This window comes from Eupeodes corollae, chromosome 3 (assembly GCF_945859685.1).
Source record: "Eupeodes corollae chromosome 3, idEupCoro1.1, whole genome shotgun sequence".
In the NCBI taxonomy this organism is placed as follows: domain Eukaryota; kingdom Metazoa; phylum Arthropoda; class Insecta; order Diptera; family Syrphidae; genus Eupeodes; species Eupeodes corollae.
The window spans coordinates 94,451,334-94,476,544 of NC_079149.1; the positions used below are offsets into that span (position 1 = coordinate 94,451,334).

The 25,211-nt window shown below is 33.5% G+C and overlaps 1 protein-coding gene across 2 annotated transcripts in view; it reads right to left on the reverse strand.

Moving 5' to 3' along the window:
- The window catches only part of LOC129951384 (uncharacterized), a 135,242-nt gene that overhangs the window by 102,282 nt on the left and 7,749 nt on the right, over positions 1 to 25,211 (reverse strand). The gene's annotated exons all lie outside the window — the stretch shown is intronic.

Genomic DNA, 25,211 nt, shown 5'->3' on the forward strand with positions numbered 1-25,211 from the left:
GAGGAGAAGATATAACGACGAACTGTATGGGCTGTACAGCGGCACTGACCTAGTTAGCAGAATTAAAGTCCAACGGCTTAGATGGCTAGGTCATGTAGAGCGAATGGACATCAACGCTCCAGCCCGGAAGGTCTTCGAATCCAATCTCGAAGGACGGCGAAGTAGAGGAGGACCGCGACTCAGGTGGCGCACACAGGTGGGAGAGGACCTCAACCAACTTGGCGTGCGAAACTGAAGACAGCTAGCTAAGGACCGAGCTGGCTGTAGACGCATGTTGGTTGAGGCCCAGGTCCGCCCCGGACTGTAGCGCCACCTTAAGCAAGTAAGTAAGTATGTAACAAATTTAATGAAAAATTCAAAATAATTCTACTACTTATCTACAACAAACTAATATCCATAAAATATATAGAAACACACTACTTTAGTTCAAGATGCTTAACAGGCCTAATTTTTCTGCCTACAGGTAAACCTTATCAAATTGGTTTTTCTTCACATGTAAAGCTTCTCTTGAAATTTTGTTTTTCATATTTTAAAAAGTACTCTTTTCTCATAAATTATTAAAATTTAAATTACCAAAACAAACACCATTTCTACTAAACGAACTTGCATACCAAAAAGTTCCCATATTCACCGGTTACTGTGATAATTTTCAAGTAAACAACATGAATATTTAATAAAGTTGAGTCACATTACGTGATAAAAATTGACCTTGTTGACGAAGAAAAATATTGGCAAAAAAACAATAAGTTTGAGTCAGCTAAAAATATGTTTCTCAAATTATATTAAGTTATTTTTGTTTTTTTTTCTCTGAATTATTATATATTTGTTTCGCTTGAATGCTGCCAATAATTAAATTCGTACCTTTTGACAAAAAACAGGTATGCAATAAAAATAAATAATTGATGGATGAATAATAGTTTTTACATGGAAAAGTTAAAAACTTCAAAACCATATTTTTCTTTAAGCTTCATTACTCAACATAAACAATAACAACTTCTGTTATTGTAGAAATAACCTTTAACACCAATTTATAAAGTTTCATACCTTACCTACCCATCAATTATTTTTATTTTCAGAATTCTTCGAATCGATTTTAATTATTATGCATATTTTAATTTTTGCATTTTGCATCACTACTTTACCAGTGGTGCAGGAAACACTACTGTTGCTTTTTAAGTACTTTAAGTTGCTTTTTAAGTACTTTAGGTTGAACAATCTGTAAAGATTCTTTTTTAGCCGTACATCAAGAATATGGAATTCTTCATTCAACTATGTAACTTTTCCTATATCCTTTCCTTTTACCTAGCTTTGGGACTATTTGGAGCTTTATATATATAACTCCTACTTTTAAAAATGCACATAAGTTTAACCTTAAGCTCAATTTTGGAGGTATAGAGATTCTTTTTTTAAACCGTACATCAAGGATGTGGAATGCTTTACCCAGCTCTGTTTTCCCTATCATTTTGAAATTCAAAACCTTAAGACCAATTTCTAATCTTTAATCCTTCCCTATTTTCCCAAAGCTCCTTTGGCCTTTGACCTTTTTTAATTCCAAGACTTAAAAAAAAGCTTTACTTTTTATTCTCTCCACATTTAACGAAGACGATTGGTCTTAATACACTTTTCTTAAATATCATGAATAAAATTAAAAAAATAAAAAACAATATGACACTTATTATAAATCAAACGACAGCACTGTTATTTTTTTCTAATCGAATACTTAATCAATAGATTTAAGTTTGTTTAATTAGTATTTTCTAGAAAATGACAAATCGTGCTTTCTGTTGAATATGTTCTCTTTCATAACCAGCACCATTCACCATCCCACCACCAAACAAATACCCAACCTAACCCCAGTGCCAGTTCCAGTGCCATCAAGTTCGTTCGTTTTGTTTTGCTATTATTTGTAAAGCCCCCATCTTCCTATCTACCTGAAACCTTGGGACTTTCCACCTTTTATATTATATAACTTTTTCTTTCCGCAATACTAATTAAAAACCAAGGAAACAATAACTTTGTGTTAAGCCCTCATTTCCTCGCTCTTTCCCATTTTCCACTTTCCACTTTCCGACCACCTCCCAGCACTATCACCATCACTTTCACGGATCATTCTTAGAATTTGAAATGTTGTTGCTAAAACAACTTAAACTCATCACTCTTCGTGAGTCACCTACCTATCTTATGCCTTATACATCGAATGGAGCGGCGAGGTAGTCTTGTATTTGTTGTTGGATTTCTATATAGAAACAGACAGCATCATTTAAACTTCTATATCTATACCGACACAACGACGACATAGCTTCAACAATACCCCGAGAAGAAGACGTGCAAATCTCAGAATTAAACAAGACACAAGAGGCTTCATCGTGATGGGTTCTGTGAAGCAGCAAAACGTAAATACGAAAAAAAAAGTTTAGGTAAACAATCGAAAAGCTTGTATAAGGCTGGATTTTAAGGTTTTACCTAATTATGTATTCTAAAAGCTGATTCGGACTTAGAACGATGGTTGAGGTAAGGTGTGGTGGATGGATAGTCGAGGAAGATTTTGTGTTTTTGATTTTTATTTTTCTTCATCTATTTCAATACCTTTTGGAATATAACCAACTTGCGTCTTTTTTTCTTACCCTAAGGTCATTCATTGGCAACACAAGGAGGTTTTCTCGTCTGTTGTAAAGGTTCACCATAGAAGTCATAGGTTAGATTATCCTTTTTTTAATATAGAAATAATTTTGTGATTAAAATTTAAAACCCATGTTTTCATTAGTGGATTCGAAGAACCAATCTTTTAAAGGCAGAATATCACCTTGATTCTCTGATACTTGTGGACTTTACGTTGGACAAATTTTAGGATTACCAGGGAAATATATACAGGGTGTCCCGTAAAAGATGGTGTAACATCAAACATCTATTAGTCGAAAATCATTATGATTCGAAATAAACAAATTACGGAATTCTGATGGCTTAGACCATTCTTGACATTCTTGAATATTATGTTAAGAGCAGATCTTAAATTTTGCTGCATAAGATGGAAAAGCTTGAGTATTAACAAGGGTCATTCAGACTAAGAAAATTGGGCTTCTGTTTAATTTTAAAAATAGGTATCCGCATTTATAACTTATATGGATTTGTTTGACGAAATAAAATATGGCAACTTTGGTTTTGACAGTTTTTTGCGTTTCGTGTTTTGAGTCACTGTCAAATATCTTCAATTTAGTCTATAATTTAAAAACGAACAACTCGTGGAAATCATTAAATTTCATTATCAAAGCCTGTTCTCCCGTAAAAAAGTGCATCACGCGCTTCGTCCATTTTATGGGGTGGATGTTCGGGCTATTAGGATTTAATTTCTCGCCAAATTTAGATTGTTGGAAATTCAACAGACAAAACACTTAAAGAGCGCGAGCTGGAGAACGTACATCACGGATGTAACCACTTCATGACAAATTTAGGTGTATAGCCTTTAAAAATAGTATTGGAGCAAGAATTAAAGCCGAACAACCTATCAAAACGATGAATTTTTTGAGGAATGCGCTCTTCAAAAGTTTACCGAAAATTGTGTTGATAAAAATGCTTACGCGAACAAGAAAAACTGCTGTATTCGTTTGTGAAGAGCAACCAGAAGCATTTCAAAGCCTAGGTAGGTAGGTAGATAGAAATGGCGATCTCAAGGCAACCTAGCCTGAGATCCAATTAGCGCTGTAGTGCGCCGTTTTGATACCAAAAACTCGTTTGACCTTTGATTGAAAGATATAGATTGATAGAGAAGCTTCATAGAGAAAACAGATTAGATCTCTAATCTTTGTCTCAGATAGCTCATCAAGTTCGTGAAAGAATGCTTTTCCAAAGTATTTCATTCTAGTGTTTGCCAAAGCAGGACATTTGAGGAAATGGATTATCGTTTCACTTTCTCTTTGGTCACTACAACTACGGCAAAAGGTGTTGTAGGAGATACCCAACTTCTCCGCATGAACTCTTATAGGCCAATGTCCGGTACAAACCGCAACAATCCTGGCTTTGTCTTGCCTTGGCCTGCATAGAAGATCGTTTGTACGGGTTTTATTATAGATGGGCCATATCTTCCTAGATATAATGCAGTTGGGTAAATTGCTCCACCTTCGGTTTGATTCAGTTTGGCATATAGAGAAGATTTTACCCTTCATAGCACCAAGAGAAATCTTAACCATTTTCGCAAGTGAGCTATGAAGGGCCGATCCTTGCATGGCTAGCTCGTCAGCCCGTTCATTTCCCACGATACCACTATGGCCCGGAACCCAGATGAGGGTGACACCAAGGTTAATATTCAGGCTCGCAAGCTCATCGCGGCATTGCTGGGCCAATTAAGATGAGGATATGGCCGAGTTAATGGCTTTGACAGCTGCCTGACTGTCTGTAAAGATAGTCGCATTTCGGTCTTGGTTTGGGTTTTGTTTAAGTATCGTACATGCCTACCTTATTGCCAGCAGTTGAGCCTTAAAAACGCTAGCAAAGTCAGAAAGCCTAAAGGATTTAGCTACATTTAGGGACTCAGAAAAGATCCCAGAATCAACTCCGCACTCCATCTTTGAGCCGTCAGTACAGATGGTTGTGTCGAAACCTATCGACACGATGTCATCCTCCTAATCTTTTGTCGGTGGGAAAATAACCTTAAAACCCTTACTAAGGCTCAAAGTAGGAGTGAAGTAGTCAGTGTCTACCGAGATAATATCTGAGGGAACCAATTTCGTTGTGTTGCTGTGACCATAAGGTTTTGACAACGAGCTGTTTGATTCCTTTAGCCTAATAACGCTGCAGGGAACTCTGTATTTAATAAAAAGGTTGATTTTTAGAAGATCCAAAATAACGTTTAAAGCGTCCGGTGGGCAAGTACGCATGGCTCTTGTGGTGCCCACGCAAGAACCTTCTTTAGCTTATTATTATTTTAGGCTTTGCTAAGAGCAGGCCACCAAACAATCGACCCATATGTTAAGATTGGACGTACTACGGCTGTGTACGTCCATAAAATCATCTTCAACTGAAGTCCCCACTTTTTGCCCAAAGTTTTGCTGCAGGTGCAGAAGGCAACACAGGCCTTCTTAACCCGTGCTTCAATAGGCTACCGCCTTCACTCCACATCTCTCTAATTTAACAAGAATTGTATCCATGACCAGAAGCCATAGAAGAGGCGAAAGGACACCACCCTGGGGTGTTCCCCTACTCACGTGTATTGTTGCGATTGTATTGCCTAGAGTGGCTCGAATCTTCCTACCACTGAGCATGGATATAATCCATTCTCGAATGAAGTCCGCTACAATGATTTGTGGTTTCAACAAGACGGTGCCACATAAAACCTCCAGAAAACATGGTTTTCGACTTAAATATCTCGGGAACAAAAATAAATGTCAATATCAAACTTATTTTATTACATTCAAAATATTTTTGTCAACTTTAAGATACATTTTTAGAAAAAATCTCATTGACAACTTTTTTACAAAAACAACTCCAAACTAATGAAAAATTATTTTCGACTCATATGGCTTGAGAATAAGGAAAGAATAGATTCAAACTCTTTGTCTCTTACACAAAATGTTGGTATCAATATTTTGTAAGACTTTTAGAAATATTGACAGGTGCTCAGGAAAGGGAAGTTACCGGGTTGGGTGGTATATATTTTAAATTTAAAATTTTTACATACACTAAATACTAACGTTAAATTTACAATGTTTACTTAAATCTAAGCTTACTAACATAATTTCAACTACCTATAGCAAACAAATTTTAGAAAACATCTATGAATATGCCCCATTAAAGTAAAGCTTAAAGATTTAAGATTGTCATTTGTAGAGTCAATGAGTAATTAGAATGTAAAAGTTACTTAGGGCTGTTAGAACCTAAAAAATCTGATAGAAAGAGTTCTAAGGGATGAATTACTTCGACAAAGAATAGCTGAGTATGAAATCTTTTTATTAAAAATGCCAACTATAAAGCATAACTAGAAACACTCTTTGTGGCCAGAAAGAGAGCTTTATCAAGGAAAGCCTTTGAATGTATGGAGGTAATAATAGTCTACCAATCCAGAGCAAGAAACGTAGACAAAATATTAAAATTCAAAGTTGAATACTTTCTATTCTTTGAAGGAAAAAAAGCCTAAGTCAAATGATTAATAAATACATTAAACAGCAATGGACCAAGGTGACTCTCTTGAGGTACACCAAAATTGAATTAAAATTGCCATGAAAGGTTACGGTATATTAATAAATTAAACAACAATGGGCCAAGACGACTCTCTTGAGGTACACCAAAATTGACCTTAAATTGACATGCAAGGTAACGTTTTATTGTATATCTTTAATATATGATAATATTCAAATAACGAAACGCTTACCAAGTCCAATTTTACTAAGATTATGAAGAAGAATTTCATGACTTATTTTGTCAAATACCTTGCTAATGTCTGTAAAGGTGCAATCGAATTGAGAGGGTTTTTCGAATATATCCAAACAAAAAATTTGGGAACAGCAGACAATTTCTCTATGGGATAATAATTCGGTAGTAAATTTGTAGAACCTTTCTTATGGACCGATGTAAGGTATGAATATTTCGAAAGATTTGAGAACTTAAAACATTTCGAAGATTCGTTGAAAAGAAGAAACAAAATAAAGACACACATTTCTTCAACATAAATGATGGTATTCCATCAGGACCAAACGTTCATTTAGCAATAAAAAATTGTCACGTTTAGATTCATAACAAACAGTTTTCTAGTGTGTTAGAAGAAATAAAAGAAGAGCTGCTTGCAGAAGACAACTCTTCAAAGGCAGTCTTAAAATAATCTGAAAACATGTTCAAAATTGACTCTGGAATATAGCTTGAAGAATTTTGAAAGGTCATTCTAGCTGGATATCTGCCAAATTGACGTTTACTATTAATCTATGTCCAAAGCTTATGAAGGTTTATTTTTAGATCCTAAACTGCACTTAATATTTGAAATGAATTGAGAGTACAAACAGATTGGATATCATATTGCAGTTATTGGCAAACTCTAAGTGTCTCATCTCTTCCATGGGCTGAAGTCCAACCAGGACATATACCTCATCGAAGTTAATTTTGAGTAATAAGTTTAAAGGCTGCGTAAAATTACATGATTTAAAGTCAAACTCTTTTTTAAGTTCTGAATTAGTTAAGAAAAGGTTAGGTTAAAGTGGCTGTCCAAGATGGAAAGGGACAAACTTAGGCCAGTTTATTGGCCCATTGTGACACCACATGAATCTTGAGGCTTCCTCTTAAGCTCGATGGAACCAGTTTGAGTCAATTACAAAACGTGAGAGGCTGATTATGCTGATATGACTTAGATCCTTTAGATCGTTAAAAAAGAATTCTCCTAGGTAATTCTTGCGCTTTCGAGCTAGAGCAGGGCATGTGCAGAGAAGATGAAGAACCGTTTCTTCCTCTTCCTCGTCTATACAGCTCCTTCAAAAGTCATTTGAGAATACGCCTAGTCTCGTAGCGTGCTTTCCCATTAGACAGTGTCCGGTTATGACACCTATTATCGAGCTTATATACGATCTGCTAAGAGAGAACAAGCACCTTGAACGTTTTAAGGTGCTTGCTCTCTAAGTTCTTAATTAGTTTGACGTGTTTTGTTTTTCCAACTTCCCAAAGAAAGTTATTGTAATCGGTCCGATATTTCGAATTGGAAATTTTGATAAAATTTTATAAATAAAAACAAACTGTCACTTTCTTTATCTCTAAAACGTTTTCAACATTCGGGAAAATTTTGATAAAAATCGAATTGACAGTTTTTTTTACAAAAATAATAACCTACAAAAAACTTAACTAAAAGTTGGTAAAAATTGGGGCTTATGTAATTTTCGACTCAAATATGTTTTCAAAAATTTGAGATTATGGCTTTAACATAATTTTATTTTATAAGAAATAGTGTTTTTCAAAATCCGGTAAAATTTTGAGGAAAATCAAATTAGCAGTTTTTTACAAAAAATAAAAACCTAAAAAAAAAACAATACCAAACTTGGTTAGAATTTACTTTCAACTCAAATATCTTTTCAAAATTTTAAAATATTGGCTTCAAACTATTTTTATCTCACAGATATTGTTTTCGACATTCAGCAAATTTTGTATAAAAATCAAAAAGTGAGTTTTTTCATTAAAAATTAAAATCAAACAAAAAATACGCAAAATTGATAAAAATTGATGTTTGGTTCTCGATATCTCGTAAACAATAGAAGATATTGACTTCAAATAAATTTCATTCATTCAATTTGTATTTTTTTATAAAAGAAATACAAATTTTTAAAAAATTCTAATAAAATTGATAAACATAGGTTTTCGACATTCGACATAAAATCTCGTTAACTGAAACAGATTTTGAAATCAAACTATTTCATCATATGCAGAATATTGTTGGTAACTCAACAAATTTTTTTTTAAATAATTCAACTGACACCTTTTTTTACAAAACACGAAAACCATAAAACTTTTTAAGCAAGAAAAATCGACAGACGGGATGGGAAGTTATCAGTGTGGGTCGCATCCCAGCCTCATTTCTTTGATTTTTGCATCGATGGATAACTCCTAATTTGGTTTTTGGTCTCGTATATGATCCTATTCCATCACAACCGAAGCAAGGTCTGATCGGGATTGCTTATTTATGCAAATTGGTCAAACTTATGTCATCCTTATAAAGCATTTAAAAAATAAAGTTTTTTAATTGGGCTTCGATATTATTTTGGGTCCTTCTATTACCCAAATGCAAAAATGGATAAAGGTCTTAAAAAGAAAAGCCATTACTGACAACTTTGTTGGCCACCTTAGTTTGCCTCTCTCTCTTATTTTGAAACTGAAAATGTCAGCCCCGCTTAGCTCTAGCGGACGCGACCGACGCTAAGCGACAGTGGCAAAGTATAGACATCAGAATATAATAAGGATGAGGGTGAATTGGGGGTAGCTGTTGGCCGTGCTTTGGGTATTGTTGTAATTGTTGTTTGTACGATCCCATCATCCATTCGACTATAACTTTAATCACAAATCAAAAAGGTAGGCGAGTCGCATTTGATAGAAATCGTGAGTAGAATTTCAAATTGAATAAAAAAATTGTTTTTAATTTTTTCTCTGTGTTTATTCCTTCGCCTTTTGCTTTTATGCGAATCGCAATATGTACCTTACACCCCCCCCCCCCCCTTCCCTACCAAAGCAACCAACAACGTAACGTTTAGGTAGAGCCAAAGCTGTTCGGTCAAACTCCAGACGAAATTGATGCGAAATGATTGGAATAATAAATTTTATCGGTCACCAGGTGGTTTGGACTTGAAACTCAAGATATTTAAGTTTTAGGTCGGTAGGTCACAGTAGTGTGGGCTATACCAACACCAACAATAACAAGTAAGGTACCCATTTAATATATCTGAATCAGTGGGTAAAAATGTGGGTATATGACGACGACGAAGAAGCTATTCTTCAATTCGAAAAAGTTCATTCGCCCTCAAGGCCATATTGGGAGGTGCTCGTGCTGGTTCTGGTTTAGCATTATACAGGGGGTGGGTATAAGGTTGATGTTGTTGTTATTGTTCTTTGGCGGTAATGGGGCTTAGCCGTAATTTTGTGGTGAGAATGGTGGTTGATATTGCTGCTATGATGGTAGGTAATGGTATGCGGGTTTCATCAGTTTTATGGAAATTCCAATCTTATTTAGTGCCTAATTGAGGCATGGAGCTATTCCACTTCAATGATGATGATGACGATGATGATGACGATGGAAAAAGAAGGTTAACTGAAATAAATGAGCAACAAAAGTGCGAATCCGGATCTATCTTTAGACTTTACGGAATGTCAGGGTATACACATTCTTATGTTTTAAGTGTGGTTATACCTCTGGCGCTCCACCACCATCGACCGACCGGTGAATTATGAAGGTTGTTCGAATGCTGATTTTGTGGAGGTATTTATGCATATTACCTTTTATACATATAATGTGCCATCTTTATTGCGGTGAGGAAGAGTTTTGGAATTTTCTGCATGCATATATGAGTTTAAATTGGTCAATTAGGATATTTTTGTGGTTTTAAGTAAAGGAAAAGAAAATAATCACGTTCCTAAGAAATAGTTTAAGAATTTGGAAACATTTTTTAATATAACCTAAGCCATGCAGACGATATTGCTTATATATTTAAATATCTTTGGTCTTGCCTCGAATATTCAAGATAGAATTAAAAGGGGATGAAATTAACTTTAAAATAATTTCAATTTACTTTTATTGAGTCGAAGAAACCTTAATACGAGTATAAATGTCATGAGAATTTTTGTGGCTTCTATGTACTTTCTCCTTTGTGGCGAGCGACGTATTATGTTCCGGTTGTATTTAAAGGTTTAACAACAGTAACAGTTTAATAAAGCTCAAATCAGGTTTGTGTGGTCTCAAATTTTGCCCTTTATTACCAAAACACTTTATTTTTAGATCAACATTTCTTATAAAACCAATCACGTCTTTGTCGTGTCGAATAATAAGAACAAGTCTAATGGGGTCAAATCAGTAGCCAGCTTTTTTCCATGAAGAATTGGAATGTGGCGTGCGGTGTGTGGCTCGTAGAGCTATAAATTTTGAACTGACGCATGTCGTTAGTGCACTTAGGCCAAAAGGAGTAACAGCTTGTCCAACGCAACCTAGTATCACTCTTATTTTCAGAATGCATTGCACACTTTTGGATCTTGTCCCCAATTTTTTGGGACTGTTTTTAACTAATTCAGAACCCAATAACCGACCAAAAATGATTGTTTATGTTAAAAAAAGGCGTGGAATTGTTTTCTGTAAAAGCCTGTTTCCGAACACACCACTCTTTTTTGATAAAACAATTTTTTAATTTGAACATAAAATAATTGCAAACTAAGTTAACAGTAGCTCAACATTTTGATCACACTAAGCTCGTTCGAAAGACTCTTATGGAATTCCCATTAGTTCATTAGTGTAAAAGACTTTTAAATATAAATGGAAGCTGCCACTTCTGATGTTTTCATTTTTTGAGATTTGACAAGTAAGAACTTTTTTTTTTGCATTGAATGTTTAATTAAACTACGAAAATGATGAACATTTTACAGTCTCTGAAGTTTCCTAAAGTACTTTTGAATCATCATGAACCACATTTTTTTTTTGGCAAAATAGGATGATATACCGATGTTTCTAAAAGTTTCAAAAGACATTTGTGTTAGATACGAATAGTTTGAAGTCAATATCATTCTTAATTCTCAAGATACTTATGTCGAAAAATCTTTTTGTCAGTTTTTATTTTTTGTAAAAAAAGTCAAATTCATTTTTCTGAAAGATTAACTAAATGTTAATAACGAAATTTTGCATATAATAAAATAAGTTTGATTTCAAATCTGTTTTTTCCATTTTCATAAATATGAACGAAATATTCAAGTTGCAAATTAATTCTTTCCCAAATTTTAGTAATATTTAGTTTTTTAAGTTTTTTAAAAAAAACTATCAATTATATTTTTTCTGAAAATTTTATGTCGAAAACGTTATTTTTGTATGCATGCAATCATTTTAAAGCCACTTTTTTATCGTAACATTTGAGGTGGCAAGTATTTTTTAAGTCGTTTTTTTTTTAGAATTCTTAACTTATTCACGTTAAATTTTGTGATTCAAACTTTAATTGAATTCGCTAGCGTTATTTTTTCAAGAGACATTTGAGGTAAACCAAAACTTGCCACTTTTTTCAACTGCTTTGCTAAAAAAAAAAACCAACGACTAATTCTTTTTAAAAGGTGTTCTTGTCTATGAAACAAAATGTTTTTGAAGTAGAAATCCTTACTGCTTCTTGAGATTTAGCCAAAGAGTAAACATGCACGAATGGGTCACACGAACTTGATCATGTATTACAAGAGTCTGTTTAAAAATAATTCCCGTACCCGTATTTAAAAATGTAGGTACCTGAAAAAATAAGTTTGTTTTTTTCTCGAAAAAACCATAATTTTTTAAAATTTTATTTGAATATTGTTAGAGTCGTTATTTTTTAAAGTATTTTTGTATATATACATTTGTTTTAGTTTATTTCGGTAAAAACTTCGAATTTCGAAAAATTAATGATTAATATTTTTTTTTAAATCAAAACTAGAACAATGACATTTTTGATTATTAAATACTTGTTTTAAGTAATTTTAAATTTTTTTACAAACTCAGTTAAAGGTTTTATTGAGTTGACAGTGAAACTATCCAACTCATCCTTTTTGTCTTTAATTTAAGATACAATTTTTTTAAATTTCGGTAAGTAAGAAGATAATGAATTTTGATTTTTTTTTCAAAAACAGCTGGGTGGGCACATGTTTGGCCGATTAAAAGTTAGCCCGTCCAACAGATTCTTAATCTAGAGAGTCTAAGCTTTCATTTGATACCTCATTTGTCTAGTCGGCGGATGAGGTAAGTTTTTACCAAAAATACAGTTTTTCGAGATGCGGGCGGACAAGTGGTTTGGCCGCCCTCCTGTTTTAAAATCTGTAAGCAATTCCCAATAGACCCATTGTACAATTTTGCAGTCGGCTAATAAGGTAGGTATGTACCAAAGAACGGTACTGGAAGTAGCCATTTTGTCACCACAAGGCCCATCGAAAGTTAGTCCGCCCTGCAATTTTGTATAGGCCACGTCATGCTCTATCCATTTTTGGCACTTAATTCCAGTCGGCTTATGAGGTTTGGTACCCTACGGTCGCCTCCTGGACTATATTGTGATAGTATCAGAGCTTGTGCAGAAAAAAGTTATTTAAATCGGTTAGTTAGATAAAACTTTAAAACAAAACCACGGTTCTATGGAGGGTACCTTTTAGGAGAAATACAAACAAAAAATTTAAAATTGAAAGCAGCCATGTCAATTAAAACATTTTTATAGAGAAAATTGAAAAAAAAATCAAATTTGACAAAATTTGAATTTTCAATTTTTGACGAAAAAAATTATATGCCTCTATTGTTATTTTTGATCTCTCTTAAAACTTCAGATTTATATAAGGACTTTTAAAATTCGAGAAATGTCAACATTTGCAATTCGACAAATGTGACAAATTACAATAGTTTTCTATGGGAAGTTAAAAATAAGAGATATTGCGTTTAGTTACAGCGATGTGAAGAGTCAATTAACACCAAGGTCGTATTTTCTATCATTGGGTCTTGAAATGCGTCAAAATTTCATCAATAATCATATTTTCAATGATAATTCCCTTTTAAACTTCGGAACGCAGGCAATGCTATTAAGGAGAATCTTTGGGGCTTGAAAATACAAGAACTACTTTTACTGCGGTTTTCGGCTTAGCGGAATTAGAATATATTGATGTAAACGATGGACGTGAATTTAAAAAAAAAACATTGCTACATGCAATACAAGCAACGAAATTTCTTGAGCATATTATTTCTCGGCAAGGTGATGACAATTGACCACCGAGATCTTTTGATATAACATTTTAGGACTTTTTTTAAGCTTTAAAGCTGAGTGAAAGACAAGTTATTTGCAATACAAAGTACCAAAGTACTAAAGGGCTGGTAAATTTAAGTTCGGACACTTTGTGCTTCGTCTCTCTGGTATCTCGTGTTTGTTCTTCTTCAGGCCATGCATATCAAAGCTTCTTTAATTTATTGATGACCCTTGTATACAGCGCTTAGTGCATCAACTTGCACCAATCATCTTGTTTGAGAAAGACAACATTTTCTGGACCTAAATGAGCAGTCAACACACTTTGTCCATGAAAAGTTTCCAAAAAAAAAGTTATTCCATTTTTGAAATATGTCAAAGAATTTGGTTGCTACTAAGACACAGAGTGCCCTGAACATGGTAGAAAAGTATCAACCTTACATTTTCCATTTGTTGTTGAATGCAGACCAGAAAACTTTTCTGACGTACTTGCCGAGTTTTCGTAGATTAAGCCTCTGCAATCCATTATTAGTATGATGATTAGTGCGTTGGACCGTCAAGATAGAGGTCTTGGATTCCATTTCTACCTGTCTTTTTGCTCGGATATTGCCTCTTGCGAGGAATTGACAAATCCTCCAAAAGTAATTCTTGTCATACAAAAATGCATTTTCAAATAAGCCGTTGAGATTCAGCTTAAGACTGTAGGCCCACTCCATCCCTGAGCACATTACTCACAGTTGTGAGTCACTAGGCCCTAGTTCTCAAAGGACTATTGCGCCACCTAATATATTTTATTTTTTTATTTTCATCTGTTATTGAAATGTCATGTTTCCCCAAAAAACTTCAGTATGTTTTTTCCGCTAAATAATGAGATCTGTTTTCGTTAATAATGAAAACTTTCCAGTAGACTTGTGATCTTTCACGTAACGAATAATAAATGTTAGTTGATCAACAAGAGACAACGCTTATTGAAAATTAGTTTGCTATTGTGACTTCTTTTACAATAGTTTTTAAGACCTTCATTCCCAAATTATTTCATTCATTCTTTATGTATCTCAAATTATATTTAAATATTTCTTTTCATAAAATTAGAGCAATGTTTATGTTAATTGATGTTTCAAAAGTTTGGGGACACCTGGTGATTACGGGACTCATGGTTAAGGCCCAGTTGTAAAAAGGGGTCTACTGTCCCGCACAGTTTCAACATTTCTGTATGAAACGTACCCAAAATGTCTTGTTATTATTGTATGAAAAAAAGGGGCTGGGATGCGACCCACACTGATAACTTCCCATCCCGTATGTCGATTTGTCTTGCTTAAAAGTTTGTCAATATGTACTCGTATCAATTTTTACCAAATTTGCGTACTATTTTTTGTTGATTTTATTTTTTATGAAAAAACGGACTGTTGGATTTTTATATACAAATCACTGAATATCGAAAACAATATTTTCTGTGAAATAAAATAAGTTTGAAGCCAATATTTTTAATTTTTGAAAAGTTATTTGAGTCGAAAATCAATTTTTAAAAAGTTCTGTTAAATTATTTTTAGGTTTTTAATTTTTTGTACAAAAACTGTCAATTAGATTTTTTTCAAAATTTTACCAAATGTTGAAAACAATATTTTTAGAAAGATAAAAGAAAATTAAAGCCAATATCTCAAAGTTTTGAAAAGATATTTGAGTCGAAAATCAATTTTTACCAACTTTTTTATTTTTTTTTTTAGGTTTTTATTTTTTGTAAAAAAAACTGTCAATTCAATTTTTCTCAACATTTTTCAGAAAGTTTAAAAACATATTTTTTATAAAATAAAATAAATTTGAAGCCTAAATTTCAAGTTTTTGAAAAGATATTTGAATCGATATTCAATTTTTACCAATTTAGAGTAATGTTTTTTTTTGGATTTTTATTTTTTATAAAAAAAACTGTCAATTCGATTTTTTTCAAACTTTTAGCAGATGTCAAAAACATTATTCTTCGTGGCACAAAATTGTTTTGGAAATGGAATCATATTTGAGTCGTAAAATTTTGGAGGTGACAAATTTTTTTTTCAGTTTTTTTATTTATAAAAAAACCGTTAAATGGATTTCTTTAAAAAAATAAACTTCTTTATACTACGTTAAAATATATTATATACAATTTAATTCAAGTCTCTAGCGTTTTTTGTCTGTAAGATTTTTGGGGTTAACCAAAATTGTAACCTTTTTTTCAAACTGCTATGGTAAAAAAACCTCCCACGCAATTTTCTTGAGAGCCCTTTCTGCATTTTTCTACCTTATTATCTGTATAACAAAATTTATTTGAAATCGATATCTCTTCTGGTTCTTGAGCTATGGACGACGAAAAACAACACACGCACGCACAGACATCTTTCTTAAAATCTTTTATTTCGACTCTAGCGACCTTGAAACGTCGAGAAATGTCAAAATTTTCAACTTGAAAAATCGGACCCATTACAATAACTTCCTATGGGAATCCAAAAATATTAAAAACATTTTTGATCGACCACCAAAAGGCCGTCTCGTGTTTATAGCCTAGATCCGCCCTTGTAAGTGTCACACTTTTTAAAACATTTCCATTCGCAACACTATCTCTCAGACTATAGAAAATTCGTTATAATAATAGCTCGTTATACTTAAGTTGAAATTATTACATTTTTGTTTGACTCTATAACAAACCCAAAAAATGTGTGTGGTTTTGTCTCCACAAAATTTATGATTTTTTATTTTATAAAAAGATTTTATAGTTTTTAATCTTTATCGTCCCCATCATCATCATCATGTTTATAAAGTTTATTTTTGGCAACATGTTTTATGTTTTATGCATTATGCATAGCATATATACATTTGCTTATTTTCTATACTTTTGCTACTTACATTATTTAAATTTTTACAAACAAAAAAGGAAAACATATGAAGATTGAGGTACTTATAGTAAAAAATTCAATTTAATTTCGAGAGAAAAAATGCAATTGCATAAATAATTCTTGAGTTTTTGTATTTTTCATTTTAAACAAAAAATTGAATAATGCAATTTCTTGTGTGAAGTGAAGATGTGCTTTTGCTTCTTCTCTTCTCTTCTCTTCTCTTCACTTCATTTCTTTTCTCTTGAGTTGAATTGAAATGAATAAAACAATTTAAATTGGTTTGGTTGATTGAATTTGTATATAAGTAAAGTATGGGTAGCTTCCTCAATGAATACGACGAGTATAACTGTATATGTTGTGCATAAAGAAATTGCGACTTGCATTATGTATACGAACTTTTATACAAACCAGGTTCCTGATGGTGATCAAACAACTTCCGGGGGCAAAAATATCGCAGAAAATAGATTTTACACGAAACACAAAAGACATAATTGTATACCCTATGCGTATTGAAAACAACAAGAAAAAGTTGTGCAATGTGTTTTTGTATTTGTTTTTATTCCGTATGTGGAATACATTTCCTTATAGGTCATGGTTGTTGTTTATGGATGAATCTACTGAATATTCTTAATTCCAAAAACATCAAGGTAAATAAAAATCAATTCAAAGACCAAAATATTGGTTGACTGTGTTATGGAATCAGCAGATCCGATTTTGATGAGATGTACATTTTTATCACACATTAATACATTCGTTCATTTCTGAACCTTCGGTATAATTTTTCTCGTCCTACGTTTCTCAAGAATCAGCAAAAGGTTTCAAAAAAGTCATAGGGCATGGTAGTTCCCAGCTAAGTTTTGGCACTACTACCTTTCTACAGGAACAATTTTAACCGATTTAGGACACCTCTCCAACTAAAGAACTAATTTAGCCAAGAACTTCAAATTTGTAATACTTACTAACATAGCTGATGATATGTAAAATAGTTGCTGAGATAAAGCAGTTTAAAAATCACAAAAACCGCACGGAATCGTTGCGATCATCAAAATTATGAAGCACTTCCCGACAATGTCTTGAAATTTCACATAAAGTGGCTCCTGTAGTGGAAGATATGGAAATAATCGAAAAATTGTTAATTTCGATTTAGGGGGCGTAGTATCCACCCACAAGACTAATATTGTATTGTAGAAAAACAAATGTAAGCATAGTGGGAATTTAGGTTGAAGGCGTCTTCTTGAACCATCCTGATTTCTAGAAGAATTTAAGAATTTTTCAAGACGAAACGCACATAAGTTGTGGAAAAAATAATTTTCTAAAATTGTCAATGAAACTTTTGTGTATTTTTTCATGTGGCACACTGTCGTGAGATCCAACAAAGAATCAGTAAACAAAGAATCAGTAAGGATGCTGTAGAAGTCTTGGCTTGACAGTGGCAGATAAAGCCTTGATTCCTGCGTGTCGATAAATATGTCTATACTTTTGTCTTCGAAATTGTGGAAAGAAAAACCCTTAGGGGCTTCAGAAACCGCCAAAACTTCTGCTTGAAAGACACTTCAGTAATGTGGAAGCTTTTTTGATTTTTCTAGGAGAGGATTATGAGAAGATGCCAGACCCTACCACCTCCTCCGTTTTGGAGCCATCCGTAAGGACAGATATTTGATTTATTTATATGACCCTGTTTTCCATCTAGTCCTTTCATGGGATTACTGTTTGTCCTACTGGGTTAAAAGCTAAGCACGGCTTTAAATAGTCTATCTCAGTGCCAATGTCGTTATAAATAATGCTCTTTATGTTGTTGTGTCCAAATGAAGCCCTTTTCCAGTTTTTACACTATATTAGACGTTATGCGTTTTTGGCCGCCAGTTCCTTCGCGAATATATCAAGATGGGTTAGCGGGAGCAATGTCTTTAGGGCTGCAGTTGCTGTATTTCTCATGGAACTTGTATTTGTCATATTTATAAAATTAAGGTTACCAATTCAAGGGCTGGCCATCATATCACACAAGCGTATCATAATATTGCCCTCTCAATGGCAATGTACATTTATAGAATGGTTTAGAGGCTTTGACCCCATCTAACCAAAGGGGCGTGGTATCCTCCTACTTTTCTTGTATTTGGTATCGTTTATATGAACTACTTTTGATTCTTTGAGAATGATGAAATTTGACAGAGTACAATTGATTAATGTGTATTGAAAAGCTGAAATAAAACACCTCAGAATATACCCTCAGGGGTGTGGTACCCACCTACTCCTCATGTTTATGTTATAATTCAAAAGCATTTGATAGGGTTTGGTATCAGGCTCTCTTATCGAAAATGCGTGTTTTTAATTACCTTTCGGATCGTTCAATACAAGTAGTATTGGATGGATTCAAGTCTAAAAACCATAAAATAAATGCTAGTGTACCCCAAGGCTCTGTTTTATCTCCAACACTTTTTCTCATTTTTATTAAAGAGTGCTCATTAAATTACGACCTAAACAGCATTGTTCAATGGGGATTAAAAAACCACGTGGAATTTAATGCTTCCAAAAACTCAATGCTGTCTTGTATCGTTAAAGAGAGATATATCTTCATTGCCATTATCTATGGATGGCACTTGCATCAATGAGACTGAACACCTCGATATTCTCGGTATGCGTGTCACCAACTACCTCTTATGGAATGATCACATACGCGATGTCGCCAAAAATGCCGCAAGGTGTTTGGGTTTCTTTAGACGATGCAAAAAATATTTCACCCCTTCTGATCTGGCTGTTATCTACAAGACCTACATACGTCCAAAGTTTGAGTATAACTCCCATCTCTGGGCTGGTGCTCCTACAACTTACTTAAGCCTCTTGGATAGTATTGAACGTAGAGCATTAAAATTGATAGATAATAATATCATCATAAGTTCATTTACTTCGCTTGAACATCGTCGTAAGGTCTCTTGTCTGACCCTTTTTTACCGTTATTTTAACGGCTTATGCTCTAGTGAATTAGCCAGTTACATTCCTCCCCTTAAACAGTTCAACCGTAACTCACGCTTCTAGGAATGCTCATCAGTATACCCTAGAGCCCAACTTCGGCTGTACTGTCAAATACAGAGATTCGTTCTTTAACCGTACTACGCGAATGTGGAATACCTTACCACACTCTGTCTTTTCTAGTGATTGCAATATTCAGGAATTGCACCGACATTTCCTTTTAAACCCTCTCTCCTCTTCCTAGTGCTCACACTGTGCCCCTTTAATGTGTGTTTATTATTAAAAAAAAATAATTCCAACCATCACTTTTGATGCTTAAATTGATCAAATTTAACAGAGTGGTAGGGATTGATGTGTCAAGAAAGACAAACACAAATTTGCAGGATAAACATTCAGAGGGCGTGTTACCCCCTGATTTTTTTAAATGAAGTTTTTATACGAAGACGATTTTCTATCACAGTTATGCCACACAGAAATATACGTAAGTCTAGGTTTGGTAAATGGGTCGATAGAAATTTTTCAAAAGGTATGATGTGATGTAGATGATAATAAAAGAGCCAAAGAGGTAACTATAAAATTCAGACATGGGAATCGTTTATGAGTTAAAGGCATCGAAATTAAATTCGAAGCAATAAGTAGCGAATTTATTTATGTAAAACCCTTGATGATATGTGCGTATAAGACTGTCATGCCAGATGTCTTAGGTTCAATCTCTACCTGTGGCACTGTCTCTGGTTTTCTACAGACTATTCCGCCACCTACTTCATTTATTTTTAAATATTTTTTTTTTTGAGAAAAATAAAAGATATTAATTTTCATTCTTATTTTATTTTATACAAAATATTAGTTTTAGTATTTGGTAAAATTTTTAGAATAACAAAAAATACAACTTAATTTTTGAAACTTTTAGAATGTCTCTCCAGTAAAAAGGTTTAACTTCAATTATTGATTACCTACTTTTAGTTCTAAAAATGACAACTTGGCTCATTACAAAAAATATCGTTTGAACATTTTAAAGACTACTAATTATTGGAAGTCACTCAAAAAAACGGTTTGATAGAACTTACTGAACAAATTTAGCTAAGGATCGGAAAACAACTTCCTGGTAATTTGGGTGGTTTTTTGAGTTGCTCACTATTTGTATCAAAACTCTTTAAATTGAAAATAAAACAAAAATAGGAGAGCAACGTACTTAGTCCCTTAAATATTAAGAACCACCTTAATAACGCCACAATCAAACATTGCTTTTGTATTGATTTATCATATTTACATGTATACAAAGTAAAAAGTAAAAGTTTGTATTTGACTAACTTTTAATACCAGAACTTTAATCTGTCTTCGCTAATGACTGAATCTATTAAAATAATTAATTATAGTTGTTAAAAATTCAAAAACAAACTGCATTTAATAACGAGGCTTTTAGCTATTTAAACTTCAATTAAGACCTTTAGTTCAAACTTATATTACTCAGTAGCTTAAAATAAACGTCATTTGAATAAATAAGTACTGATGAAAGCGATTAAAGTATGTATAACTAATTACTTTTGTAATTTTAAGATTGTTTAAGCAATATACATTTTTATATTGTTTTTTGTTTTATTATTACTGCTTAAGAAAATCAGATAAAGTAAGTTTTTATTTTTATGAAAAAGGTGATATCTATTTATGATGAATTGTTATGTGCATTTTGAATTGAAATCAATAATTTTAACATAAATATTATTTCAAGGTTGTTATTTACGTACATAAGTGGGTATCTGCTTTAACGAAATATATTTTATGGTTTTACTTAAAATTAAACGATGATGTAATTTTAGTAATCAACTTCGTTTACAAAAATAATTTATAGGATAAATAAACTTCGTTATTTGAAAATATGACTCGAAATTAAATCCAAAAATATAATCCTAAGGATGAAAGAAACATTGACTTTTTAATTTTAAGGATTACAATTATATCTTTACCGTAACTGTGAAAAAATGTGTTATTTTGAAAAACGTTTGTAATCTGTATTGTATGGAAAAGTCTTAAGAATATGAATACAAACATTTGATTCAAACGCGTGACACTCAAATATTTGTATTTAATTTTAAGTTAATAGTTAATGCTTGTGAAAATTGGATTTTTTGCCTATTATAAGACCAAGATATCCTACTTACAGCATTGGAAACAGAGGGTTTTAAGGTGGTTGCCTATGCTGGAGACGTTGAGATATCCGTATCTGGGAAGCACCCCCAAGTTCAATCGGAACTTCTACAAAATGCCTTAAATAGGCTAACAAAATGGGCTAAGCAATGTGGATTGGACGTCAACCCACACAAAACAGAATTAATACTCATTTCGAGAAGATATAAAATTTCTCAGATTAGCCCACCCAAAATTAGAGGAATACCATTAAGCTTTTCCGATCAAGCTAAATATTTGGGCCTCATTTTAGACAAAAAACTAAACTGGAAGGCAAATATTGATGAAAGAGTCAAAAAGGCTACTGTAGCGCTTTTTACTTGTAAAAAGGCCATAGGATCAAAATGGGGCTTCTCCCCAAAAATAACCCACTGGCTATACACTTCGGTAATCAGGCCGATACTCATTTATGGAGCCGTCGTATGGTGGACCGCACTGGACAAGATGGTAAATCTAAATAAGCTCATCAAAGTCCAGCGGTGGGCATCACAGGAGCACTTCGCTCAACACCAACCGCAGCACTGGAAGTGCTTTTAAACCTAACACCACTTGCCATCTTCTCTAAAAAGGTGGCTGCCAACTCATGTGTAAGGCTTAGAGCCACCTCTCAATGGCTGGTCCAATACTGTCCAATACTGGACATACTACTATTCTAGACAACTTCAGATCTATCCCAGATCGCTTAGACTATACCACCCCAAAAATGGTATTTGGTCAAAGATTCCATGTGTCCATCCCTTCAAGATCCTCCTGGGAAGAAGAGAGACCTCTGGAAGACGATGCGGTACACTTCTATACTGACGGTTCAAAGACCGATCACGGAGTTGGAAGTGGTATCTTTTCAGAACAACTGAATCTCAGTCTATCCTATAGACTTCCCAATCAATGCAGTGTATTCCAGGCAGAAGTAATGGCGATTAAAGAAGCACTATCCCGGCTCAAAGAAAACGTTATATCTTGTAAGGATATGCGAATCTTCTCAGACAGCCAAGTCGCTCTTAAATTTCTCGCGTCTGTCTCCACAAACTCTCAAACAGTCCACGATTGTCGATCATCTCTGAATGAGATGACGGAACAGTCTAACATTCACCTCATTTGGGTGCCGGGCCACAGAGACTTTCCGGGAAATTGTAAAGCCGATGAGCTCGCCAAAAACGGAACACTTCTGCCTCATGTTAGACAATAACATAACATAGGAACATCACTTCTTGCTACATGCAAATATCTTGTCAAGCAATATGCTCTAGAAACAACAAATGCTAGATATTCACAAAGTACCACCTGCCTAGCAACCAAGCAAATATGGCCAAGTATTGACTTAAAACGGTGAAAAAGCTTGATATCACTGAGCAGACAAAGTATAAGCTCTACAATTGGAGTAATAACGGGACACTGCCTCATAGGAAGACATGCTCTGAGGCTAGGGGTCTACACAAATGACTTCTGTAGAAGCTGCACGGACGAGGAGGAAGAGGAAACAGTCCAACACTCTCCATTAGAAGGAATTACTTTCTCGGTAATCCCTTCTTCGATAACACCAGTGAACTGGCAACGATTGACACAAAACGTCTTTCTAATTTTATTAAAAGTACAAAATGGTTTGTTCAAATTCATTACTCTCCCATGAGTAACCTCATTAGTGGTATCACAATGGACCCTTGAGGTCTACGTGTGTCAATGACATCTGGACAGCCACTCCAACCTAACCTAAGACCAAGATATCGATAATATTCAGACCAGTCAATATTAACAGAGGCCATTCGATGTTGTTGTTTACATTATTTGGGAGAAAACAAGATTTTCGACGCCTTGTAAACCAAATAGCTTTCGTTTTCAAGGGATTTACTTTAATCTTCCATTTAAAAAAGTATTTTTCTATTGAAGAAAGCCCCTCTTGCAACGTATTGCAGACGTCCTGAAAGTCAGTGTCCGATGTAAAAATAGCCATGTCATCAGCAAACATTGTAATACCAATATTATTTCCAAGATTTGGTAAATCGGAGACAAATATATTAAAGAGGATGGGACCAAGTACTGTGCCTTGAGGAATGAAATATTAAGTACTGAAGATAAATTGTCTTGTACTTTTACTAAAAATGTTCTCCTACTTTAAAAGCTTTGAATAATTTTTACTGTCGCCATTGGAAAGCTAAATTTAACAAGTTTGTGAATCAATGCGTCGTGTCAGACCGTATCGAAGGCCTTCTCAATATCCAAAAGTACTAAGGCAGTCGACTCTTTTCTACAAAATTTTTCTTTCACATGGTTTTTGATTCTCAAAATTTGGTTATTGGTGCTATGGAAGGGTTTGAAACCAAATTGATAATCAGGTAGAAAATTATTCGCAGTGAGGTGATTATCCAGATTTTCTTTGATTATTTTTTAAAGTAACTTGCTTATAGAACTCAGTAAGCTTATAGGTCTATAGCTGGCAGCATCATCCCTTAGTTTACCAGGCTTTGCAATTGGTATCACCATGGCAGTTTTCCAGCAATCTGGAAAGTAACATATTTTAAGACATGCATTGAAAATTAAAGTAAGGTTTCGTAAGCCTGAGAGGGGACAGATTTTAAAAGTGTTTATTTTTTAAGCTTTGTATCAATTTTCTTACCTTACTAGGATTAACAGAATTCAAACCAGTTTGTTCGACATTTGATTGCGAGACAAAAATAATTATATTTGATACATCAGTAGAAGTACTGTCGTCACTAAAACTAGCAGTTATTTCATGATTCCTTGAAAAATTTGAAGCTAATAGGTTTGCTTTATCTTTTGCCGTTATTAGCAAATCGTTATTCGATTTAAGAGGTGGAATACTTGAACTTCATTTCTTTAAAACCTTGGCAACTTTCCAAAAAGGTTTACTTGATTTTTCGAAGGACGAAAGGAGATTATTCCAACGAGAGTTTCTGTAATTATTAATTTCATTTGTTATTGCTGAGTTTAAAATGTGTGTACTTTTGAGGAAGATATTATAACTCTTTCTTTCCGAGTTTCTAAATCTTATTAAAAGTAAAATATTGCTAGGCAGTCGAGCCGAATGATCATCTTTTACAAGGCACTTACATAGGTATTGCAAAGTCAGCAGCCCTATTTAACAGGGAAACAAAATTACTGCACATTGAATTGAGTTATGCTGCTTACCGCGGTAGTAGAAATATATATATGGCAGCTTCTGTTAATAAAAGGACGAAAATAAGTCCCAATTTGCTGCAGAAAATTTATAGCATAATCTAATTTGTTTGACTTGAAAAATTAACACATAAATCTTAGATTGTGTTTATTAAGACATTAACAGTTGTATGTAGCTTTGTACTTTTCGTTATTCGAAATCTCTCTTTTGTCAAAAAATCTTAGTTTCACTACTCCATTATTCTTAACTTCTTCGTTTTCACATTATTCTTCGAAAAGGTTAATTTTTTGTTTAAATTATTTTACAACCGATTTTAGAAGGAAACTTTTTTTTCCTAAAAATGTTTAATTCCATTGAAGGATGGGTATGATGTCAATGAATTAAAAACTCTCTATAAAATAAGACTTTTTAAAATCGCTTCAACCTTCTAATTCATAATTCATGTCCTTTCGTAAATTCTTCAAAATCAAACAAAATAGCCTTTGCTTTGCTTTGTTAACTATTATTTACTTTCTCTACAACTTTTCCTACAACTTTTCAAATAAAAATCTTATTTGCAAAGCTTTTCAAAACTCTGAGTAAAATTTGATAAAGTTTATTGTTTTGTGAAACAGAAAGAACAAATACTTTGCAAAATAGCAAAACTTTTCATTTTCCAGAAAAAGCTTTGAACTT